The sequence below is a fragment of the Lagopus muta genome, chromosome 4 (genome assembly GCF_023343835.1).
Source record: "Lagopus muta isolate bLagMut1 chromosome 4, bLagMut1 primary, whole genome shotgun sequence".
NCBI lineage: Eukaryota > Metazoa > Chordata > Aves > Galliformes > Phasianidae > Lagopus > Lagopus muta.
The window spans coordinates 11,305,056-11,332,094 of NC_064436.1; the positions used below are offsets into that span (position 1 = coordinate 11,305,056).

The window sequence follows — 27,039 nt, forward strand, 5'->3', positions numbered from 1 at the left end:
ATTCCCCTGTGGTAGACATTGAACAGCCCCATCTTTCTGCAGCACCCACCAAGTGCACACAGGTCCTTGGGCAAAACTAATTCCACGGAGAGGTTTGTCCTTTCCAGAAGCAGGAAGGACCCAAACTGTTTTGCACGACATGGACTTTACAGGTACTACAGGGACCTTATCTCCCTCCACGGTATGTCGGGAGCTAGATGGGGGAGGGCCACCGTGATTGATCGATCCTCTCATGTAGACCGACCAGCTGGCTTCTGCCAAATGCTTCTCCCCGTGCTCAACTGTTCCACCACCGATTGCTTTCAAAGTGGTTTTTAACAACCCACTGTATCATTCAATTTTATCAGAAGCTGGTAAATATGATAAATCCGCTTGATGCCATGATCTCTGACCCAAGTATTAACAAGAGAATTTTAGAAATGAGACCCATTATCTGATTCAGTTCTTTCTGGGGTGCCATGTCACCACAGCACTTGTTTCGCAAGACCCAATACGGCGTTATGGGTAATAGTATGGGAGTAACGCATACATTCCAAACCATCCAGTGGTTGCCTCCACCTTGGTAAGCACGTAATGCTTACCACCGCAGGTTCGTGGCAAGGTGATAAAATCAACCTGCCACGCCTCCCCATATTTATACATTTGCCATCGCCCTTCCCTCCTGAAAGGTTTCATCCTCTTGGCTTATTTAACTGTGGCGCATGTGTCACAGTCATGAATAACCTGTGCAATAGTGTCCACAGATTAGTCCACCCCTCTGTCTGTAGCCCACGTACATGTTGCATCCCTTCCATGATGGCCTGAGGTCTCATGGGCCCACCGAGCTAGAAATAATTCACCCTTGTTCTGCCAGACCGAGTCTACTTGAGCCACTTCAATTTTGGCAGCTCCATCTACCTGGTGGTTATTTGGTTATTCTTCAGTAGTCTGACTCTCAGGCACATGAGCATCTACATGGTGCACCTTTACAGGCATATTCTTCAGCTGGGAAACAATGTCTTTCCACAGTTCAGCAGCCCAAACAGGTTAACCCCTCTGCTGCCGGTTGTTTTTTTCCCAGTGCTGCAACCACCCCCATGAGGCATTTGCCACCATCCGTCAATCAGTGTAAAGATAAAGCACTGGCCACCTCATGGCATGATGGGCAGAGGGAACCTTTCCCTTGAACATCTGGTTCAGCACTGGCAGTCGAGGTTGCTAGAAGGAGCTGTGTTGCAGGACCGACTGCTTCGGAAGCAGCCCGAACCCCCTCATACGCAGCTAAGATCTTCTTTTCAGCACTCTTCAGCCCCTTTGTACGCTCGACTCCGGAAACCCAGGGGTCGGCCTCAAGTCTCTCCTGAGGCTCTTTGCCACAGACTCCATGTGGAACCTTTCTCTCCAGCAGCAGTATAGAAAATGTTCCTTACGTCCTGTCCTGTCCATACTGGCCCCAGGGCCGCAGCATGGGCTATCTCCTGTATAATCTGCTCCAAAGCCTACTGCTGCTCAGGACTCCACGTCAAATTATGCTTCTTCCGTGTCTTACAATGAGGCTGTAGTTTGGAACACGCGTTCTCCAAAAGCCCACTGCGGCCAGAAAAGGTGGTGTCTCTTTCTTGCTAGAGGATGGAGACGTAGCAGCGATTTAGGCGGTCGCATGTCCTGGGATGTGACGACGCCCAACGTGCCATTTTAATCCTAGGAACTGATTTCCCTAGACAGGCCCTTTCACTTCACATCACTTAATAGCGAAATGAACTAGCAGAAGAATTTGGATTATTCACTGTGCTTTCCTGAAAACTTCTGCTGTATCCCCCCACACAACAATATCGTCAATAGACTGCAGATGCCTGGGAGCACCTCCCTGTTCCAATGCGGTTTGTATCGACCCACAGCAAATGGTTAGGCTGTGTTTCCACCTCTGGGGCAAACAGTTGCAGTTGTACCGAGCGCCCCTGGAGATGAAAGCAAACTGGCCTGCGTTCTGTGGCCAAAGAAAGGGAAAAGAAAGCGTTAGCAATGCCAGTGTTGGCATACTGCAAGGCTGCTTGTGACTCCAGTTCATACAGGAGTTCTAACGTGTCCGGGACAACAACCCTCAGTGGGGTGTGACTTCATTCGGGCCGCGGTAGACTACCGTCAACCTCCTCAGTTCTCCATGGGCTGGGCACACTTGCCATTTGGGGATGTCAAAAGTTGAGTGAGTTTGGCTTATCGCTCCCTGACTCTTTAGCTGACAAATCACCTTACGAACGGGGAGTGAGGAATCCATGCGGGTGCGGTACTGCGGTCTGTGCAGTGTTTTTGTAGCAACTGGTACCTGTTGCTTTTCCACTTGCACTTTTGAAAGAATCCGAGAAAGACATTTAGCAGACAGAGTTATAAATGTTGGACTGACTCAGCTCCGTTAGGAAACGATAAATGAACTTCTTTTATTGAACAAACCTTACGCACTTTTGCACTTTGCAGAACTTCGTAAACTGCACTTCCTCACATGAAGCGCAGCAGCAAATGAAATCAAGCACGACTTCTAAAATGAAGGATCACATCACGAACACTGGAAATACCAGCAAAGCTTCTACATGAAGCAAATACTTTATATATTAACTTATAGTTTACTTAAACCTCCTAGGAGGTTTCTGGAATGTACAGAGGATAACTTTCTGATGCGATTGATGACAGAGCCATGAAGAGGATCTGCCTCACTAGACCTGCTGTTCACAGAGGTCTGGTGGGAGATCTGGAGGTCAGGAGCTGTCTTGGACAGACTGATCATGAAATGGTGGAGCCAGGAGGGTGAACGGTGTAACTGCTACCTTGGAATTCTGGAGGGTGGACTTTGAATTATTCAGAAGAATAGTAGGGTAAATCCCCTAGGTTTCAGTCTTATAGAGTAAAGAGGCTAAGGTCTAAGATGGCTAGTCACTCCTCGAGAAAAACACTTAAAGGCACAGGAGCTGGCTGTCCTTCAGAGATGCAAAATGAGCCTGAAAGGATGAAGACTGGAATGATGAATAGGGAGCTATTCTTGAGACTCTGGGAGCAGAAGAGAATGTATCTCCTGTGGAAGAAGGGGATGGGTGACTCAGAAAGAGAACAGAGAAGTTGTTAAGATGTGTAGAGAGAAAATCAGAAAGGCAAAAGCCCGGCTTGAACTCAACCTGGCCGCTGGGGTAAAAAGGAACAAGAAACTCTTTTACAAATACAGAAACATTAAGAGGAAGACTAAGGAGAATCTCCATTCTTTACTGGATGAGGCTGGGAATGTGACCACTGAGGAAAGGAAAAAGGCAGATGTTCTGAATGCCTTCTTCATGGCTGTCTTTAAAGGTCAGACCACTTATCCTCAGAGAACTCTGCTCTCTGACCTGGTAGTATCAACTGAAGTGCCGACTGAACCCCCCCTGATTCAGGAGGACGCGGTTAGAGACCTGCTACTCCAGCTGGACTGTTGTAAGTCCATGGAGCCTGATGAGATTCACCTGAAAGTGTTGAGGGAACTGGCAGAGGCCGAGCCACTTGCCATTATCTGTCAGCGCTCCTTGTTGACTGCTGAGGTCCCAGGAGACAGGAAGCTTGCAGACATGATTCCCATCTACAAAAAGGGTTGTAAGGAGGATCCGGGGAACTACAGGTCTATTAGCCTGACCTTGGTGCCAGGGAAGTGTATAGAGTGAACTGTCTGGGTGGAGATCATGCGGCATGTGCGGGATGACCGGGGGATCGGGTCTAGCTGGCACGGGTTTGTGCAAGGCAGGTCCTGCTAGACCAACCTGATCTTGTACAATCTAGTGACCCATCTGGAAGATGAGGGAAAGGCTGTTGATGTAGTCCACCTAGACTTCAGCAAAGCCTTTGACACTGTCTCCCACAGTATTCTCCTGCAGAAGCGGACAGCCTGTGGCAGGTACGCTCTTGACTGGATAAGAAACTGGCTGGAAGGCTGGGCCCAGAGAGTGGCAGTGAGAGCTAAATCCAGCTGGCGACCTGTCAGCAGTGGCATCCCCCAGGGGTCAATGCTGAGACCTGTCCTCTTCAATATCTTTACTGATTACTTGGATGAGAGCATTGACTGCACCCTCAGTAAGTTAGCAGATGATACCGAGTTGGGTGGAAGCGTTGAACTGGGGGTAGCGAGGCCCTACAGAGGGATCTGGACAGGCTGGAGAGCTGGGCTGAAGCCAATGGGATGAGTTTCAACAAGGCCAAATGCCCAGTCCTGCACTTCGGCCACAACAGCCCCAGGCGACATACAGGCTTGGGGCAGAGTGGCTGAAAGACTGTGTAAAGGAAATGGACCTGGGGGTATTAATTGATGCTGAGCTGAACATGAGCCCGCAGTGTGACCAGGTGGCCAAGAAGGTCAAAGGCATCCTGGCTTGCATCAGGAACCATGTGGCCAGCAGGAACAGGGAAGTGACTGTCCCCTGTACTCGGCTCCGGTGAGGCTGCGCCTCCAGTACTGCATCCAGTTTGGGCCCCTCGCTGCAAGAAAGACACTGAGGCCCTGGAGCGGGTTCGAAGAAGGGCGACAAAGCTGGTGAGGGGTCTGGAGCACAGGCCTTATGAGGAGTGGCTGAAGGAGCTGGGATTGTTCAGTCTGGAGAAGAGGAGGCTCAGGGGAGACCTTATTGCTCTCTACAACTACCTGAAGGGAGGTTATAGAGAGCTGGGGGTCGGCCTCTTCTGTCACGTAACTGGTGATAGAACTAAAGGGAACGGCTTCAAGCTGCGCCAGGAGAGATTTAGGCTGGACGTTAGGAAATAGTACTTCTCTGAAAGAGTGGTCAGGCACTGGAATGGGCTGCCTGGGCAGGTGGTGGAGTCACCGACCCTGGAGGTGTTCAAAGAACATTTGGATTTTGTGTTGAGGGACGTGGTTTAGGGAGAAGTATTGGTGAGAGGTGGATGGTTGGACTGGATGACCTTGAAGCTCTTTTCCAGCGTTGGTGTTTTGGTGATTCTGTGATTATTATTCCTTGTTGATGAGCAGATGCCGAAAAGGTAAGTGGTTTCATGTCCTATTTTGAAAAACCCTTCTGACCTTCTGTGTGACGTGAATGTCTTGTACAGTATGGTTTCCCTTTCCCAAAGTTATCTGTTACCTCTCTTAACCTCAGCAAAGTTATATTCCTCCATCTGAACACAAATCAGAACATATCACTTGAGATGCTCACTAATAAGAAAATTACAATATTGTAAATAGGCAGAGGAATCATAATTAATTACTGCTCTGTGTATCTTTAAAGGTGTTATTAACTTTTTGGTGAAGAATGAGATCTCGGGCTTGTTCCACTGTTACACTGGGATGGAATCCGCTCCCCACGCCCTCACCTAGAGGTTCAGGGGCCTTGCAGACGCTTGTATTTCCAAGTATTTTAAGTTAAAATAAGGAAAATAATAAATGAAGTTAAAATAAATTAATAAAAACCAACAAACAAACAAATACAGTTAAACTAAAATAAAATACAATTTCATGAGTTTAGAGAAAGTGAAAGCATTCTGTCAGCCCCCAGCTCCATAATCTTTGAAAAGGCTTCTACACGGTTCTATCGGTACTTCCTTTCCCTTGCTTAACAGTTCCATACACTTATATTGGAAACCTAATTTGCCTGCACTAGGATTTCAAAGAAGTTGAAAGATGTTAATTTTGAAGTGATAAAATGCAGCATACTCGAGAGGAAGAGCGAATGATCCAACCGTAGCTCCTTCTTTGCCAAATAAACTCCTGAGTACTTTACAAAACATGCTGGTAGATAGCACGCGCCTTCAGGCTCAAAATAATCCTGACAAACTAAACTTCACCATGTCTAGATCTGTTTAGGCACAATATTTCATCACTCTAAAACTGCATATTCAATATTTTATGCAGATGACTAAGTTATAGTTTTGCTGCAGAAATGTAATACCTTGTTCACTGAATTAGAGCACCCAGACCTTTTCAGTTTGTTTAATTCTCCGATTTTCCTCAGGGAAATCAGGAGGATCGCTGTGTTTATATAAACTGTCCAAATCCAAGTTTCGAATTAATGATTCCATTATCAGACAAAGGCAGACCCAACGCGTTTTCCAGATGGCTTCAAGCACCAATTATCAGAGATTTTCCAGGAAACATGAGCTTCAGTGTGGGATTGCCTGAGAAAAAAATACTATCGTGAGTTTGGGACATCCCCCAGCTGCACTGTCACCTTGGTCCAGGTAAGGCCTGACTTCCCAAACGCCGTGCGTACTGCTGGATGTAGCGGAACTCAGACAGCATTCACATGTGCCGTCGGGCCGTGCACACTGCTTGTCTCAAACCTTGCCTCAAAATCAGGATTCCACTGATCTCCTGCTAGAAAATAATTTACAGAAAGAAGGCAGATATCCCACTCACCTCATACAATAAAGGCATTTTAACATACATATTATCCAGAAGCTCTCATTAGCATCGCTGACCAATTCTGGTTCGGTTTTTGTATGAACAGAAGTGTGGACTTCCAGGGAAAGAGCTTCTGATGATGGTACCACAATAGCTGTCGCAGAAATGTTAGCCGGGTAACAAATCCGTCGCCCTCAAAGAGGAACGGTCTGCGGCTGGAACAGGAGGCAGATTCTCTCATACCACATCCTCAGTTCCTGAATACTTAGTCACCGTGCTTTTGCCACAGTTTTGTTACACACAGACAAATGGACATTTGTGCAATCCTTTTGGCCTGACGAATATTTGATGGCGGGGTGATTAATGCCTTATCCTTGGTATATTACTAGTTACCTTATAATTTTTTCTTCTTACTCAAATCTATCCATCTGCCTGACAGTCTGCCCAGAATGCCTTATGAAAACAGTCAAATAAAATTAAAACAGCATGGGGAGGGAAAGGGTACAGAGAAGAATGCTTAGCAGGGGAGCTAAGCGTCAGGTAATAGTTTGACTCGTTCTTCACAAAAGCTGAGCAGAATATGGCAGCCTTAATGTCAGCTGCCAACTTCAAGAAACCTAACACCTGTGAGAAGAAACTCTCCCTCCTAATTATACCTCGACACGGTCCTCTTTAACAGAGTCGGTATTTTGCCAGGAATAAACATCGCTATTTCTTTCCTAGGCAAGCTGCCTGGCTGTTTCAATTGTCTTTTAAATATTAAGGAGCTGGAAACATTCGTCACATCCTGTGCTGTTTACACAGCATCACACAGTCCCCTTTGAAACCATGACGCTTTACGGAAAGCTCGACACGCGGTTCCGTCCAAACATTTGCTACTGTATTTGCCAACCACAAACAAATTTCTGCAAACGCTGAGCAAAGCTTTAAAGGTTCTGACAGCCACCCAAAGCTGTGCTAGCACGACTGCCGAGGAAAGGTGGTGTCAAGGCACTCGGCCTCCACCGCTACTACCTGGATGTGGGAAGAGACGTGAACGCAAAGCGCTCACTGCTCCGCACAGCACAGCTCTGGGCAAAGACTTGCTGCCCGGCCTCTACAACCCTGCTCTTCCAAAGCACTGGAGAGCGCAAAGAGCGCAAGGACAGTTAGAGAAAAGTGTGAAAGGGTAACTTACGTTGTATAGAGAAACACTGGGAAAGGACTGCTGTGGTTTCTTCAGTATTTTACACTGACGTTGGAAGAGAAGGCAGTCAAAATAGGACACCTACAGAAATCTCTCTTCAATTCTCTCTCTCTGTTCGTTTACTCTCCAGTCGCTGCGCCTGAAGAAATGCAACAGTCAAAAGTTTATCCCCTGCTATCGATGCAGCCGACTCTCCTTGACCATGTACCGATCACGTAAAATCAGACAAGAGCAGGGGAGGTGAGAAGCAATCTAGCTTGAGCCTGAAACTTCTGAACTGGGCGTTTTCTGTAAAAGCTGCTCTTGTGTCAGAAGCTCCCATCGCCACGCTAACTTACAGAGCGTGGACTCATCCATCTGGTTTGCGTAAATTGCAAATTACAAGCGAAGCAGGGAACGAACACAGCCCGGTTTTCGCTGAACTCCCCAGGCACCGGCCTTACAAGGAACCTGAGGTACAAAGGCTTTGTGAACAGCCAGCCCACGCCACCCTGCTCTCCGTCACGCGTGTGGCTGGGCTGGTGGGCTGGCTAACTCCCCAGGCATCACCCGGCCCTGCGAGCGGCATGCTGCCCAGGGATGTGCTGAGCGGCGCTCCCCCCCAGCGAAAAAAAAATGAGCCTGCAGCATCCTTCCCAGCATGAACAGCCTTTTCGGAAAGGGAATTTAAAACAAACACGAGGTTAAATAAATAAAAAAGACAAACTGTGCATTACTTAAAACAGTTCAACAGTTTAGGAAGTCAATTAGAACAACCTGATGTTTATTAATAGCGAACAGAATGCAGACTCCTGTACTTCAAACATTTCCAGGTGGGAAGGAAATGCACTGTGGGTTTTTTTGATTTGCTGTTGTATTTTCCTCTCAGAATTAGTGGAGAGCTGCCTGATGGAAAACCTCTGAGATGATCCTGTCCATTGATTACCACAATGAGCATTTTAATCAAAAGCATCATAAAGTCTCTAAAAGCACCCAGAGAAAGCTGGTGACTCCAAGCTCCTAAAGCCATGTTCACTCTCTATTTTCAGCTACTTAAAGGTCCTGATTAAATTGAAGTGCCAGAGGCTTGAGGGCTCGCACACCTTTTTTTTTTTAGACAGTTCAAGGTCAGTAGTAAACTGCATTGTTTTTCTAACACAAACACCGAGGAAACTATTTCCCCCTTGTCTATATCAGATAAAGAAGTTTTGTGTTACTTGAAATCAGAAAATGTTATTTTTGTGTTCTTTTTCTTTAAAATATCATCTTGTATTTAGCCTTTCGTTTCACCCGAGGATTTCTGCAAGCTTTTCTACTGGGAACGATCTCGCTCGGTTGAACACTGAGAACCTCCAAGGGAGGCAGCTTTCCTTAAAGCGTGAATCGGTGAGTCGTGAACAAAATAAAAACACCGCTGTAAACGGTCTGCCTCAAAATTCCAAGGCTTGTCACTTGCTCCATTTCTCTCTTTGCTTGATTATGCTCCTCTATCTGGATCTAGAACTGATATGACTAGATTGGATTGATACTTAAAAAATAAATAAATAAAATAATTAGTATATGCAAAGGAGAAAACTATGAACTAATTTTATTCATGTGTATTTTTGCCCATGCTGTTACAATTCCTTGCGATAACTGTAGAAGTCATTGAATAATTTCAATCGAATCTGATAGACTGCCAGAGTTCTCAAAGATATTATATTCCTACAGCTTTTGTGAAGACAGGCAGCCCTCCAAGATAAGTGAAATACAGTCTTGTGATCCAATATAAAAGGCTACACATAAGCGCAGTCATATTATTAGACACACAAACAAGAAGTACTTGAGAATAGATTTCATGGGTCCTACTACTCAAATGCTACCACAGTTGTATACCTTCAGCCTGCATTCTAGCTTTCCTCTGTTCATGCAGAAACATCAAAAGATATCTTTTTGATACAGCAGTAAACGGGGCTTGTTAACAGTTGTGTTATTTTTCCTCTCACTTAGTGATCAAGTAAAGTGAACTCACTCTTTCGGGTGTTACGAGCAGGGGCTGTAGGATTGGCCTGAGTGGCCGGAGTGGCTTCCCGGCACCGCCGAACGGCTGAAATCCACTGAGTCATCTCATGTAGCAAACTATTTCCCCCGTGCTCTCATTTGGCAGAACTAGAGGCTAAATAAAAATTTGGATCAGAATTTCTTTGTTCTGTAAATAGCTTTCAGCTTTCAAGAGGAATGTGCTTTAAAATTAAGCCTTCTATAATTTGTAGCTTCTTTGAAGGCAGAAAGGGGGTTTTTATATCACAGAATAATCACGTTATCACAACGAGCTCACTACAGAGAGACTACTGTAAGGCTCTCACTACAAACATTGAAGTCCTTTCTTTAATCCACTCCCCCACAGCACTCTAAATTACCTCCCTCCATCCCCAACTAATGATGTGTCTTGAAACATGGAACAAGGAGAGCAATTCCCAGACTAGATTGTGTGTAAAACCTTTATCGTGTCGTATATTTTCAAGTTATTAATCATTCTCCATTTCCAACGTTGGTTTCACAGCAAGTACATTAGTTTATTAACTTCTGTACTTTAATAATCCTGGATGCAGCTATTTTGACTTACCTTTTTTGGAGGCTATTTATTTTATTCAAACAATCAGTCACAGGTTATGCAGTGAGAAGCTCTGGTTTAGAGAATATCATCTTGTAATATATATACGCTTAATTTTTTTCTACTTGGTTGGCCATAAAAGTATTATAAAGTTTACATAAAAGTATGCAAGTCGTGGCATTTTCTCACTAAGTTCTCCAACATTTCCTGTTTTCTTAACTTTCTCGAGATTGATTGCATTTCTTATTATTCCAATGACCCGCATTCTGTGCTGCAGGTACCTGTGCCTGCTGTTACCAAACCGTGCAAAGATCGCCTTAATCCTTCTGTCAGTTACTCTCGTATACATCCGAGCTTTGTGATAATCACAGGCCCATTTTGGGGGGGAAGTTCCTATTCCCTATAGTATTTGTCTGTTTTTATAGGCTTTTTTAACCAAATAAAAAACCTAAAAAAAAAATAACCGCAATACATAACGCTTTGTTGACTTTAAAATGGAGTCAGAACAGAAGCCACTCCTTTGATCCGTTCTCATTCATTCATTAATTTACATTCTATAGAAATCGGGCGAGGAAAAGAGGGACTCACATTTACAAGGAAACCAACAGCATTCTTCCTGTTATTCGGCAGTAAGTCATCTTCCCTGACAATTAGGAGCAGATTCCCACTGTCCTAGTGTAGGTGTCCACACATCATCATTTCCATACAAGCTCGTCCACTCAACTTCTCCAGTTGAACAACTGACGTCCTGAAAAAGATACAGGTCTTTTGCTAGGCGTGGACATAAGAAAGGGAATTCAGATCGCAGAATCAAAACACAGAGATAAGCTGCATTCAGTAAAAAGGTTCAGTCGGGTAACTCAGCAGACTGTTTTAAACGGTTTACTCATTTGCAATGTCTGCAAGCACCCGCTAGATCAGCACAAATTCCAGACCCTGACTCTCGGCCAGTCCCCTGTTGCCTGCCTTGAATACAGATCTGTTGTGCAGGCAGTGTGTGCCTGCTGGCCCACGTCAACACTGTCTTTCTCAACTCCCGAAAAATCAGAAACCCCTTTCCTTCTTTTTCACTTTCCCAGAGAAAACATCTCAAAAGCTGATGCGTAATAGACCCCACTGTTAGATCTACGTGTGGGCGCTGTCAGTGCTTTGCTTTATACAGCATCCAGATTTAGAAGGATCAGTGCGATTTACAGAGGTAAGGAGAACCAGCGAACAGATTTATGTAGCGTTATCTAGTTACCTAAAAGACTCTATGGGCAGTGAGGCCTAAAATCATTTGACTAATCTTTTCTCTTTGACATGCTTTCTTTATGGGAGCAGTACCTAATCCCTTGTTTTCAAAGACTTCTTGGAAATCCAACTTCTTCAGCTTCACTGTTGATTTACTTTGTTACATCTGAAATGTGTGGTTTTAACAAATCCCACTTGTGTCTAATCATTCCTTCTCAGACAATCCATAGGTCCATTTACATCAATAACTTGAAAAACTCTGAAAAACAGGAACAAAAGCCATGTTTCTCCCTGCTGAAGTCTCGTCATTCGTTTTGTAGCCGTTCATTTGTCTCCTAGCTTTAATACAGAACTATAATCCTGGACCGCGGCACTCAAAAAGGAAAACGTACAATGCTTAATTATAAAAAAGGAACCGATGTCAAGTTATTTCATGCTTAAATTTTCAAACTGCTACGGGAGAAAGTCTCACTTAGTTCCAAACACAATGCCACAGCTCACAGAGGTTGGTGCTTCTCGCTGTCCAGGCGAGGCTCCTTTCTCCCAGCGCTACCTACCTGACTGACTCAACTCTGCTTACCCACGCTCCCGAAACAATTATTCTGGGGAGTTAATAGCGTAAGGAACTAACAGAGCCTTCTGGAAGTAGCCTTCCGCTTAAAACTGATTATGCCTGCTTTCTCAAACAGATGAGGGTAATTAAAGAAAAAAGGGTATGAGTTCTACGGCCCCTGACTGGGCAAACGCGAGGCAAAAGACAAGGGATTCTGCTGAATGAGTCAGTGTTTCTAGCCTTCCCAGTTTAAGAGCTTGTTACAAAATGGAATAGTTCTGAGTAGCAAAGATGGTCTTTGAAATTGTAGCTGGCTCCTCATGGGACAATGCCTCCAAATGCAAAATTATCATACAAATTTGCACACTAAGACAGATCTGTAACAAATGCAGTAAAACAAAACTAAGAATGTTTATATAAAAGGCCATTTTCATTTATTCTGATCATTAACAAATGTTCTTCTCAGGTTTCAATCCGGAAAGTTTTACGTAAGCAAAGAGCAATTTGCAAATGATGTTTTAAACCTGTACTGTTTGTCACAACTGGGTTCCACTCAGTCACTTCCTGACTGTGTTAAACGTAATGGCAAAACGTGCTCTGATTAAATAACTAAGCACTTGGCAACCGCAATATGCAGCTTATCTGACAACTCCCCAGAAGCCTGGAAAACTTTTCTCCTCTTTTTTTACTTCCTTCTCTTTCAACCCAGGAATTATTTTCAACAATGCAATTATAGAGAACACAAGAAATGAGGAACAAAAATTTTGAAGCAATAGAAAAAAAATGTACTTTATATAACTATGTTAGCAACTCAGATATTTGTATATTCAGCATCCCAATCATTTGTAATTAACTGTGGTCCTCCCATCGTGGTAATTTACCACAGATTAAAATAGCCACGAGTAGGAGAATTGCTCTTCAGTTACTGTAAATGAATGCGACTCTTACACTATGAAACATTTCCCCTAAACATACTATGAGCTCAAATGACAACAAGATATCAAATGCTATCAAACAGGGTATTTTTTCTGGGCCCGAACCTAGCCATACTCAGAAAACATTTTTGGTGGCTTAGATAAAATTAAATCCAAGTCCTAATAGTTACTTCCGTGAAATCAAAAGGCAGTGCAAGTTTTTGTGAAGCAGAGACTTGTCTACCTTGGCCCATCTCTACAACCAAGTGATGAAACACTGCTGCTTCACAAGCAGTTTATCAGTTGCATCAGACAGTTTGTAACGCTTGGATTTTAAGGTGTATTTTTTCCTTTGTCTCCTCCCTGCCTCCCGTATCCTTTAGGAGTCTCAAAATAAGAATCGTGACTGTGCAGGTCAGAATGACAATGTACTGCTTTCCATAAATGTAATTTCCTGACGACAGTTTACAGCTTCTTGTAAGCGTGGATTGACCGCAATCCACGTAAGGATTCCTCTGCTGCCACCTGCTCCTCATTCAGGTTTACCTGAACTGATACTCCAAAAGGGCAGATGAGGATCTGAAGTTATGCCCTGTTAGTCTCTTACTATTTAGTGGCGAGGCACTTTGTACCTGGATGCCCTGAAGAAAATGCTTGCACCTATTTTCTCAGTTTAAAGCATTTTACTTCTTCCCTTTGCCTCCATTTGCCCCTTCCTGGTGATGTAGGTTTGTAATAGTCTTGCTATCTCATACATGACCTAGTTCCAGGTTCTGCTTACATTGATGCCTCTTGTCTCTTTCCTCTGGCACTCTGGTGTCCTACACTCCACAGAACGTCATCTCACAGAGCTTTCCGGGAGCACCACGCCAATAGCCTTCCTTTCCACAGCCTGCTTTTTCCTCAAGATCAGTTTTGAGAGGCTGAACTTCTGACCGGTTGTGATTAATGGGTATTGCCTAGACGTGACAAATATTCTGATCCCGAAAGCTTTGAGCTTCATACATTAAAGAAACTGAAGTGTGAGCTTTGCAGCATGCTCTGCAAGTTGACTACTCTGACTTATACGCATACACTATATCATGAATGCAAAAATTTTACTATTTGAAAAAGCATTACACTTGTTTGATTTTGTATTTGAGGGATTAGACAGCTGATTCTGTTTTTTTGTGCCATATTGAATTCGTGTAACTGGCATACAAACTGACAGTCTTACATTGCCCTTGGAATTTAGATGCTGTGATTAAAAGCTGTTAGCTCATTAAATACACGTGCACGTTACTGATTTTTGCACTTGTTGCTTTCTCCTCCTGTTCAGTTCTCCTGTTCAGTACTTATATCCAGATTATACCATTTTCTTCAGATCTGATCATTTTCAGAAGCAAAAGTTTGTCTGCCGTATGCTGTATGTGTCTATGCTAGAGTGACAAAGACTGAACTTCTGCACTATTGATATGAGATCAAAAGCAACTATTTTAAAAGCTGCTTTGATGGCCCATGACATCAAGAAAATATGTGTTACACTGAAGTCATTTCAGCTGTCATTTATAATATATCCAATATAAAAGCAGACTGATTTAGCAATCTAAACGAGGCCATTTAAAGCGATATTAAGCAGTATGCAGTGACATCAAGCAGTCATCAGACGTGAGAATTTGTTACAAGGGCTTTAAACCTAGACTCCAAACACATGTTTACAGAAGTAACTAGTTCCAGGTGCCTCGTTTAACAAAAATTCACTAGCAGAGAGTTATGAAAAATTTGGCCACGGAGAAACAAGTTTCTAGAGCAAAAACAAAACCAAAGAAAAACAAGTAGGCATTCTGTTTAAAATCTTGCCATATTTTACCTGCAAAATCTCGAGTCCACAACAAGTGAAAAATTAGTCTTGCTCATTTTATCCGCATGGAAGAGGAATCACATTTGAAATTTCAAATAGTTTCAGGGGAAAAAAAAAGGTAGAATTTCCCATAAGGTTTCAGGAAAATAAATCTGGGACAATTCTTTAGCGCTGCTAGCATTTTTCAGTCGAAAGAGAAATTCTCTTCCTGCCCACGTCCCCTGATTCCCCCTAACTGAGTTGACAAATATGTATGTTTGTATGCTGTTCCTTTCTACACTTTCAGACTGTCACATAGAATTTATGTTTTTCCTATAATCACAAATGTAACTATTACACAGCAGATGATGGTCATTAAGATGATAGTAGTAGCTTGGCAAATATATTAATCTAGAAAAACACTGCTTCCAATCCAGGACTCCCAACTCTCCTCACTTTGTCATCATGACCAGTGACCTGTGACTAGGCTAGGTCATAAAGTCAAGAAGCCTATGGACAAGCAATCGTTAGCTACCTGATCCTCTGCTGCACAGTCACCTAAACGCAAAGCAGGCTGAAGTATTCATTTTAAAGGACTTCTGTAAACAACACTTAAGGATTTTTTTAAAAAACATTTTTCCTTTTAAAAGAAAAGAAGCTAATTTTAGTACTTGTTATTTCAGTAGCTCGTTTTTTCCTCTTTTTTAAAATACAAGTGAGCTATTACCCCATTTAATGATGATGCAACCTTTCTGGAGCTTAGCTTTCTGGAGATGTGTGTTTCAAGAAAAAACACACACTGTAAGTACAAGAAAAAAAATACAGTGAAAAATGTGAAGTGCCTCACTTCTCAATGCTGAAAAGTAATGTTCAGAAAGGAAAACACAGGGTGAAAAATAGACCAGCAGGCATAACTGTTCAAAACAAAACAAGAGAACTGGAAAGTGGCACCATCCAAAGCTGCATTTTTTGTCCCTGTAAAAGGCCTATGGACTAATACATTCCAATACAAAAACTGCTTGGATTTAATACGGATTTAAAATAGTCTATGTATGCTGTAATATTTTTAAGAAAAGGGACCATGTGAATTCCTCTGGGTCTCAGTTATTTCTCTGAAGAAAACAAACGGCTAATCTCTCAATACAGTCTTAAGTATCTTCCATCCTCGGAGATTAAATTGCTTTGGTTTTAAGTAAAACTCTTCACTGCAATGACAGGTGGCCCGTCTTCTCAGAGTACATCAAGAGATGCAGATTTATTTGAAAGCCGAGATAAGCCATAGCTCCTGTTCGACTGAAAGATGTGGCCGATAAGATGAATGGTTTAACATTCTATTACTAGTCTTCTACATTATTTGAACAGTAATAACAACTCGGATTGAACTGTAACTTACAAACTGGCTTTGCCAAAGAGATATCCAGGGAAGCAGCCTTGAAGTTCGGGTTACAAACCACTCCAGTTTGGAACAAATAAATGAATATAAAAAGCAGTTTATTGGCTACCAGAGCTAATGAGATAAAGATCTGTATACCAAATACCCTGAAAGCATTCAGGAATGAAGTGCCAGCAAATCCCTTCACTAAAAGCAAAAAACTTGCAATATTTATTATTTTTTATGAGTTTCTGTGCTGCGTGAAACTATATGCGCCTCATCAAGCTTTTCATAAAAGTTATTTATTAACCAGCGTGAGAAAAATCTCATATTAAGCACCAGCTACATTTAATGCAGAACTACCAAGAAATCCTTACAGTTAACGTCCTCTATTACTTTTGCTGTCGATATAAGAAAACTTAGGCTGCAATTCCCATTGTTCCCTCACTTGTCATTTCTCACTACGCATTTAATTTAATTTAGTACTTATTTTGGGATAATTTTGATTAAAAGATACTGCATCAATAAAAGAAATTATCTGTGTGTCTGCGGATGAATCCACAATATCTTCTAACTGAGGGGTCTAGATGTTAGCTGTTTTCAATCAAGTAAGCCTTACATTTGGAGTTTAAAGCCTCCTTTACAGAGGTGTTTCTGTGCAAGCTTGAGACATTTTTGCAGTATTTTGCTGTAGCTCTGTGTGGCCTGAAGATATTGGCAGTGTGTGTAAGTAGCTGGAAAAATCAGATAAATTTTCCGACACACAAAATGTAATTCTTTGCATGCCTGAAGTTGTCTGCTTTTCCTTATGCTCACAAGAATTCATTGGAGATCTCATCTCAACCTGTGAATTTTATCCTGACAGACATCTTTGGCCTTCTGGACCATTCTCTTAGTCAGGTTTTATTCATACCTTCTGTCCAGGGCTTGCTCTGCGTTCTGTTTTCCCACATCTTCTCAGGGTAATACTTCACTGACGGAGCAAAAGATGACTTCTCGAAAACTTCTTGAGGAACCTGTGAATTAAAATACAGGTTTGACAATGGTTCATTTGCTAATATTAGGCATATTTGACACAGGCATGCTTTATGTATTTCAGATTTATTTCTTTACTCTAAATAATTCAAAAATTCAAGACGAATTTTTCTCAGTAATAAAATCCATCATTTCCTCTGCCTTCCATTTCTCTCCAAGTGATGGTTAATTTTCAGAACCCTTGTAATGAGAGGTCAAAAGAACGGCAAAGAGGGATCAACAAAGAGAATTCTAGAGACCTTTAACAGCCCCATAGACCACATTTCAAGGAGTTAATTAACCGTACTGTTGTTGCAATAAGGGAATAAAAAGAAATCATTCAGTTCTTTTGATATTTGACCATTTACAGTATATCTTTCAGAGAAAGGATCTGTTTGTATTTGTTGCTTATTGCCAAATGAATGACCATAAAATACTCTTTGTCCACATTCTCTTCTTCAGTAAAAAGCTGTAACTTTTTTTTATATTCCCAGAATTTGCAGGGGGTGAGTGCTGTTTTTTGTCAAAAACCTGTACTCCAGCACTAAGAAACGCACGTAGTCTTAGTGACGCTTGAAACAGTGAACTATTTTTTCTGTTGGTTTTCTTTTAAGATCTTTCTTGGGGCCACTCTGCCACCTGCCTACAGCTGAACAGAACTGTGCAATACTTCTCAGATTTGCAAAAGCTAGTTATGTTAAACATGCAAAAATACACATAGGTTGAAAGCATGAATTTGTGCTTCTCCACCTGTATTTTGTCAAGAACATACTCATAAATGCTTTAGTCAATTGAAAGTAAAAAGAGCAGTTAAAGGATGCTCTTCAAATAATTCGCAGGAGTAAAACTTCGCCTGAATTCATTCGCATCACAACCGACTCCCACAGCCATCAGCTTTGACAGATGTCAGATTATTCAGCTTTTCTACTCTGGTCAACTCCATGTAGCTATTCTGCCCCTATCTAAATGACTTGATCACCACATGAAGGAACATCTTGTCACTCCACTGCCTTTGAAAAAAAAGTCCTTCCTTTGTGCTCTGTGGTAGGCAGAACTAACTCCAGCACATGAATGGAGACGTCCTCATGAACATAAACTAAGAATATCTCAATCCCTTCGAGAAAAGACACACTATTTTTATTCAAATAACTATTTATAACTGTTTAGAAAAATCTTATACTTGGTTCTCTTTCTTCAACTTCTACTCATGAAGCTGTCTCACAGGTATTAACTCTTAACTCTTAACACAGGTATTAATTGGGAACATGGATTATAGTTTCTGAAAAAGGACACTTAGAATTTAGAAACAGATCCTGGGCCTACCAAATGGGAACAAATACATGTTTGTATTACATGTTTGTCTTACACGTTTGTATTACAAATTACATAGATGAAAAGTAACAATGTCCAAGCACAATTTACCTCAAGCCGTAATAATTATGTTTAGTGAAACAGTCTACCTATATCACCTGAATTTCTAAGATATTTTACAAAAACTTGACTCACGGTCAAGGTGCCTTCATAACTAAAGCACCGAGCTGTACAATGATTCGGTGCTGCGGCTCACTTTTAGCAGTCAGCCTGTGAAAAGATGCAATTTTAAGTCTACACTGTAGCAGAATTCCTGAGGAAAAAGTGCCACCAAAGAATTATTAGCTTTACAGAACTGCAAAACAGTGACAGAGGACAATTTAGGATGTCTTAAATAACATTAATTTGAGTTGTTTCTCCAGGCTTTATTTTTTCTGCACATAATTAAGACAGGTTGTATTTCAATTGGTTTTATGTATGGTTGCCATTGTAAGGGCAAACCTCTTAAATTTCTCTTCTAGGCTTTAATTTCATTTTGGTGGAACTCAGTGATCCAGACTGATAAATCAATCTTATTCATGTTTACATCACAAACAACACTGGACCCTGAGCAGGGTTCCAGAACACCGCAGACAAAATACATAGGATTAATACACAGAAATAGAAGAAAAGTGTTTTTTTCCCCCCCGTGTGTCCCCTGGAGAAAAGAAATAAAACTAACCGGGTAAAAATGATCACCTGTTCCCTGAAATTATTACTACTTTAGATACAGGACTCGTATGTTTTCTACTTGAGAAATATTTTGGAAATAAATAAATAAATAAAAATTAAAAAAATGACATCATATAAGTTATCCAAGTTCCTAATTAAATTGGTTGCATTTCACTATTTTTTCCATGGGAATCAATGCTCGTGATGTAGATACATTTTACTGCCACTTCTCTAATGGGACCACTGAGCCATTATTTTTGCGAGTGTACCTGATATTCCCATTAACAGCACTAATTCCCAGCAATCACAAATCAAAGAGCATCTTATGGCCACTTCTACCCTATACTCAACTACATTATTAAACTGGCTCTGTCAACTGATAGCAAATACACAGCTGAGCAGAAAAAGTGAGGAAATACACCTAATCCTACATCTTATCCTATTTTCTAGTCTAAAGCATGAAAAAGAAGAGTTCTTTTTAAACGGCGACACAGGTATTTGTAGATTTCAAGGAACAGAGGATTATAACTCATACCTAAACAGAGTTTATACAAAAAGTGACCCTTTATTATTAGATTATTATCCCCTAGCATGGATAAGTCCTGCAAGCCCAAGTATCTCAATTCTCAAACACGTCACTGATTCCTGAAGAGAAACACTATTCGGTGTTCATAAACATTTCAGTTCTTTGGCAGAAGACTCATTACTGCCAGTGCTTTTTCTTTGCAGAGAACTGGTTCCTTAGTTCAGATCTGTGAAGAACTTGTGGCGAATTTCTTAAGCTCGTTAGTAATTGCTAAAAGGCAAACGCCTTGTGTTGCCACACAGGAATAACCACCCGTACAGAATACACACATCTCCCAAATAACATAGCAAATTTGCTTCCCAGTTTTGTATATTACCTCGCCATGCATCATTCTGATTTAGGCCTTTATGGGCACAAAATGCTTTGTTTAGAGTCATGGCAAATGCCTTCAAATTTTGTAACATTTTAGAAGAAAGAGATCCTCCAACTGCATGTGTGTAAGGAATATAACAGTGTTATCAATGACCAGGAAGACTTACTGTTGACAGATACCCACTGCACAGACCACTTGAAAATGAAGTGCTTTTCAGACATATTCTTTCTGCATATCTATAATCTCTCTTCTGCCTAAATTAATTTCCTCTCCCATTCCATCATCACCGTCAAGTTCTTAAAAACCTGAATTGCATCACATTCATTGAGTCAAAAACTGCACTTGGACCCCAAAGCTTTAGATCTCTTAAACCTTCATTCTTCACTGCACTATTGTGAGGGAATTAGCAGACGTGGCCTAAGAACATTCAGGCAAGCATGTGCCCTGATTCAGCATATTGTGTAACCCCGATTCAGTCCATTTCAGTCCAGCTAAGCACAGGGGAAGGAAGGACACTCTCAGAACTGCTACAGCTGCACCAACCAGATAGAGATCACCATTCGGAAGGTTATCTAGCCTCTCTGCAACACAGAGAGAAAGAGAAAATGTTGTCATGAAAATCCAGATGGGATCTACTGCGAATGTGAATTAAGGTCTTGCTATGCTGCAAGAAATAATTCCCATTCTTAGAAGGCATGAAGGTTACATAATGGCTGCCTATTTTCAAGCTGCTTGCCTGATCTGTATTCGGAAGGATGTGTTTCGTTCTCTTGACAAGATAAATGTTCTACATATCACAGATAACCACATAACCTATGCAGCAAAGTTAAGAGTATTAGCCTAAAAGCAGTATTAGCCTTGCAGAAATTTATTTTTGACTTATTTTTGACAGTACACCCACAAAGCAGTGGATTATTCCTTAGCATATAACATAATTTCTGTGCTTGAAGATCCTCCTATCAATTTTCTCTTAAGAGGACACTAACAAGCATTTCATTCTCTCTCCTGCCGTACAGAAGAACAGAAGCTTATTTCTTTGATTGCTGAGATCCCCTTTTGCACTTTAACTCTCTGCAACATCCTGTGTGCTCCTTGGAAAGCAATTACACTCTTCCTTTACTTCATTTTGCTTCTAAATAGCTGCAGAGGCAGAATGATCTCTGCTACCAATCCAACCCAGAAAGCAGTTAGCTTACTGTAATGACAACCTCAATACAAGTTGCCAGCATTTTTCAAAGTACAGGCTTTTGCCTGCAATCTATGAAGACACAATTACAACCAAGCCAGGCTGATGCTTCAACATCTGGTAAATCACCTGCAAAGGCAAATGCCACCTGCACGAGAAAAGTGCTATCATAACAATAAAATTCCAGGTTTAGAACTTTAAAACTCATGCTGCTAGATATATTTCACCCCTTTCTCTATTCTGAAGGTTAGAAGTAATGCTTCTATGTGCCCAAACAACAGATTTGGATCAAATGTTCGGCCACCTAGCCTTTGCTCAGCTTCTTAAGCAGTTCTGCCCAAGATAGCACCTGGGCAAAAGACATACCCAATACTCCAGGACCTAAAGCACATTCACTGGCACTTGAACTTGGAAGCTTTTAGAGATCAAGAAGGAAGCTTGTCCAAAACTTACTGACAATTAACACAATTTGTAAATGATCTTAAAAAGAGTACAGCATCAGACTCTTTTAAAGTGACCCAAAAGGGACACTGTACTGAGTAGCAGAGAACATTTATGCTTACTAGAATGCGGATTTCACCACAATCCCTAACACTTCAGCTAAGATCTCCAGCTTCAACAGCTGTCTTTTAACTTTTAAGCCCCAGAGACTAAAACTCACTTTATTTTATTTGAATTGAAGGTGTGACAACACTGCTGTTATCTCCTAAGAATGTCTTACAGTCTATGCTACCAATTTTGAATCTTGATTAGTGAAGGTGACTTGGGAAAAATTACAGACTAAGAACATCGTGTTGTGTTACACCCTTTCTATTTTCTCTCTGAGACTGCACCTGTAAAACTTCCTACTTGCAATGCACATCAAACTGATCCATGAAAGACTGAGCTAGTATTTGAAATGACTTCTCCTGTAAGTAGTGCCACAGCTGGTCTCACATCACATCCTGTAACACCTGCCTTGGTACTCATCTGTAAGTCTATAGCTGCAGGGGTAGGAGAAACAAGCCGCATGAACAACTGCACGCCTGGACATTCAACAGCAGTTTGCAGTGTGTTCATACCTTGCTCTAAGAGCTCAGCAAGTAGAGAAATTGCCGCCCACTCTCTTTCCACGCAGACAAACCATAAGAAGCCGGGTCCAAAAACCACGAGTTATTACAGATTGAGAAGTACGGTAGGGCAAAGGGCCAGGCATCTTTCTGCATAGATTCTGTTTGGCGTAACAGAGAGGAAGATTTGAAATGGAGTAACACCCACTGATGGGCTTGGACTACAGCACAGAGGTCCCTCAGGTCTCACAGTGCTTTGTGAACATATCATAGAGCTGTGGAGAGCAATGAGTTGTTCTCATCTAGAGATGCTGCGAAGCCTTTGCCAGGTTCTCAGCCCTGAAATAGTGATACTGAGCTGTTTCCCTGTTCGCTTCATCTCACAGATTCTAACAACTGTAATATTCATACTAAAAGGAAGAGAAAGTTTTAAAGAAGTATTTTCTTTTGGCTTTGAGCTCACTTTGGCTTATATCAGAAATGATTTGAAGATTCTGCCTGAACTTCAGGGTTACCCTTCTTTCAAAAGGGAGTTGCATAAATCAAGATACTGGCTGTTCCCATGCTGATTTTCCTCCCCTCTCCTCCTTTTGCAAAACATATGTTCTCCAGCTTAGCTAAAGAAGAAAAATTACATCTTTCTTTCAGTTGTACAAGCCAGCAAGGCAGTGCTCTGCATCTTCCTTTGACCACCATGAAGGAAGCAAGATCTCTGGCACCCAGTTAGGAACACCCAGAACTATGATATTCCCAACGGTTCATACAGTAATATATATAGCAGGGTTTCATTTGTTACTTTTCTGGCATACAGTCATCCTGTGCTGGCAGGCTCATCAGTACTTAGCAATTGTTCCCTGCATATGTGAAAATATTTATTGGATTAGAATTCAGTATCTGTGCGGCTTACTTGTTCAACGATGCAGTAATAGAAAATTTATTTCACACTTCATCATTGTTAACAGAATCATAACCATAACTGAACTATCTTGGATATACATATTATATTCAGTATCATGTATAACAAAAAAGCACTGCATTTAAAATTTCTATTGACCGTCAATGGTTTAGTTACAATCTATTAAATGACACATAATGAATCTCATAACGTTTCACTTACTAGCTTTTCAGTCTATAATAAATACTAAGTGCAAAAAGAGTACCACATTGATTTTCATAATAAAAGAGTGCACTGTAGTCATTCTACATAAGCCTATAGAACACGCAGTTTCCAACACTGTTAATCTTCGATGCTTATTTGGCTATAAAAGGAAAGCCATGTCTCCAAGTAATGAAGGAAAAGGTAGTCCTGCACCACTGTCCATGGACCACCGGATTCTTTCACTGCTTAAGCTATGTTTGTAAAAGTTCAAACAGATTTTGGCACGAGAAGCCTAATGTGCTGGCTTATTTCTGATGGTAGTACAACTCACAACCATAATGCATTTATTATCTCTGTGAAGCAGTTGCATGCAGTATTTAAAAAGCAGCTAAACCTAGCACGCCAAGCACTGTTGGAAAGTCATTTGGATCCCCCCCACAAAAAAAAAAAAGAGTGTCAAAGCAAGAACGCACACTGAGTCTTACTTATGAGTGATTAACAACTATGCCACTGAATTAAAAGCAGGATACAAATAAGGACACGGATAAGACACCTGATACTGCTTCCAAGGGATACAGATCTATTTAGGGCCTCATTTAAATAAGAGTAAGTTGTGTTTTACCCCGGAACCAGGAGTATGCTATACCTGAACCGATGGCTGTGGGAAATACTTAACCAGACTTGGGGCAACACCAAGAGAATCTGACCTTTCTGACCCAGGAAGGGAACAGAGCTTGTGCTGAGCTAAGGTAAGCTTGGTAAGGAAACCGACATGTGAGACCGCGTTGTGAATATGATTTTCTGTAGGTAAAAAAATTCGTCTCTGTCTAGAATATGATTTTTTTTTTTCTTTATTTGGATCCACATCCAAAAAGTAGGCTCTCCAAGGACAAAGGCAAGGAACTTAGGGGTTCATGAGAAGTCAGAGATCCAGCCTGAGACTGCAACCAGGGTCTGTCCCAGCCCTCCAGAGAATGGAACGGATTTCTGAGGAAGCACACGTGACCATCTCTCAGCTCCTTTGGAATCGTGAACTGCCAAGAAGAAGCAGCTAAGATCAGTTTGGCACAGCTTCTTGGCATAGTTTCTAGATGGACAGAGATCTTTAAGATCTTGTACTAAAAAGCTAACCAAATCCAACAGGAGAATGGAAATATATAAAACAAGCTTTTGACTTCTGCATTGCAGTTAGCCAGCTATGATGAGAAAGAAATACTTGTTGGTTTTCTAGTGATAATTGCTACTAAAAATCCAGAGCATTAGCAGTATGTAAAATCCCACCTGGCAAATCCACTGCGTATTTTCATTGCTCACTTGATAATTCTCCAAATATCCTGATTTGGCAATGGGTACAAAAATAAAGACCCAATGAATGGTTTCTAAAAAAAAACTTGATTTATGACAGATCCTGTTTAATTCTGTTTACAGAGAAACCTGCTGCTTGGAGAAACTGATCTTAGCATTGACAATTTAACATAATGCTACTGAGGCTGAAAATGAACCATGAGTATCACAGCTATGAGAATTTTTAAGCAGCATTGGCTGCTACATTTAGTAGATGTGTGTATTTATTGTACCAGAACCACTCACAGCAGAGCAAAATCTTTGCAGAAACAATTAATATTGCTACTGAGAATTTTTCTCTCAATCTCTCTACATACCTAACAAAAACACCTTGGTTTTTGCAACTATTTCATACCTGCTAATTCCCAGGGTGATGCATGTTGAATGCAGGATATTTTAACACCTGAAGAATGGAACAAATCTTTTTAAGATGAAATATTCTGCTTTTTAGAGTGTTTTAAGGTATAAGGATTATGGCTTTCACAGTTTATGCAAGCACTGCTCTCCAACTACTGTGGTATACACGAAGGCACAGTGGAATGAGTTGATCCATCTCTCTGGCTTGGAGTTATTACTTGGTAGGACTATAAAAAGAGAAATTAAGAAAGAGCTTAGCCTGACATCAGTCAGCACAAATGTTTAGTGCTTTTGGTTTTGTTTTTTTTTTTCCTAAACGTTTTTAAGTGGTTACAAAAAATCCACTGTCACCAGTACTTCATCCTTTGTTGAAGGAATTGTCATACTATTGCATTTCCATTCACTGAAATAATTTTAAGAAACTGGATTACATCTCAGGACCACATAATACAGAAAAGATTCGCACCATCAGGTTCCCCTTGGGTTTGCTGCTTTTCTCCTGCTTTCTATTCTGGCTACATAAGACAGCTGCAGAAGACAACTATCTAACTGTTCATTACAAAGCACACATTTTGCATCCCCAGGTACAAATCCTAGTCCTGAAAAAGCCGTGCTGGACTTTTATCAGTTGGAAATATGCCTCACTGTGTGTTAACACAGACACATAGCGAGGCTCTAGACGGTCTAAATGCAACTTGCTCAGCTGAAACTTATACCTACTTAGAAAATCAGGCAATACGGAAGAATAATTCTAACAGTGGCATATGTTATGAGCAAGAAGGAAAAACTAGCCTTCCTGTTTATGTATCAGGCTGAATTTTTTAAAACTTTGAAACTAAACTAGAAGACTTTTGAAAGGGGGACACACTGACAGCAAGCTACTACAAGCCAGGTGTAATCGTCACAGTTTACACCTTGGTCTTGGAAGGAAAAAGATGAGAAAGAACACTCAGCTAATAAAGCTCAGACATTTGCTGTTTACCAAAACAACCTACTTCAACTAGAACAAAACACAGGTTTTCCTTTTTATTTGCAATCTGTATGATTAAAGTCATTGTAGTTCCTTGTAAGTGGGGAAATAATCATCCAAAGAATCTGCAAACATAAACAAGCTATTCACAGCACATATAAGATATACTGAAAATATGTTGAACCAGATGGTAGGAACACTGAGGTAAGTGGGATATGCTACATTTCCCCCAAATCCTTTGGATACTGCCACAAACAAAGGCAACATTCACACCATTCCTGAAGGGAATTAAAGTTTATTTCTTATGTGTGAGGTCTAAGCATGTGAGACCTATGTCTGTATGTTCAATGCCACGCTGATATCACAAAATATTTCCAAAACGACGCTCGGGGAAGTCCCGGATTGATAGGAATTGACGGTAATTGTAGCGGTCAACACTGCCGCCCAGTGGGGGCTGTTCCAACTGCAATGGCCTCCTTTCTCGGCACTGATAAATGTATTTGGAGTGCGTTGTGGAGTGTGTGGACTCTATTATAACTGAATTTTAAGAAAATAATTTTAAAACCCAGCGCTTATCAGCTGTTTCTTCCCGACGCAAAGAAATACTGCGCAAACATAAAGAAGAAAACCAAGCTAGTTAACGTTATGCCAACAGGGCAAACAAAAACATGCTGAGTTTAGTAACAGAAACATTTTGCAAGAGACTTGGCAGATCTTTAAGTGTTGGTAAAAAGAATCAAAACTACCATCGTAGGATAGTCCATCATAGCCCACACAGCATAATGAAGGGTAAAATTCTTTCAAATCAACAACGCACAACACCAGTCTCAAAGCATCAGGTGATGTTAGCCTCCCTCTACATAACTGATCGCAGGCTACACACCTGATGCATGAGAGAAGATCTAATCTCATTTAAAGATAACCGGGGACCTGTTTGGTAGCGTGTTTGTACTGATAAAAAAGAATTACTGCTCCTCCGAAACAGAGACACAGAAAGTAACTGAGGAGATGGAGACAACGCTCAGATTTTCAGAGATTCATCTTAAGAGGACTTACAATGAAAAGCAGTCACATACTTTGCAGACAGAAGATACACATTCAGGAGAA

At 41.3% G+C, this 27,039-nt stretch overlaps 1 long non-coding RNA gene across 1 annotated transcript in view; it reads right to left on the reverse strand.

Moving 5' to 3' along the window:
- Nucleotides 1–27,039, reverse strand: part of LOC125692021 (uncharacterized) — a 60,537-nt gene that overhangs the window by 18,539 nt on the left and 14,959 nt on the right. The window contains exons 2-6 of the long non-coding RNA XR_007376412.1: nucleotides 16,906–17,008; nucleotides 11,428–11,593; nucleotides 10,690–10,849; nucleotides 9,520–9,663; nucleotides 7,521–7,668 (exon numbers count right to left, since the gene is read on the reverse strand). This is a non-coding gene — a long non-coding RNA (uncharacterized LOC125692021). The remainder of the gene's footprint in view (nucleotides 1–7,520; nucleotides 7,669–9,519; nucleotides 9,664–10,689; nucleotides 10,850–11,427; nucleotides 11,594–16,905; nucleotides 17,009–27,039) is intronic.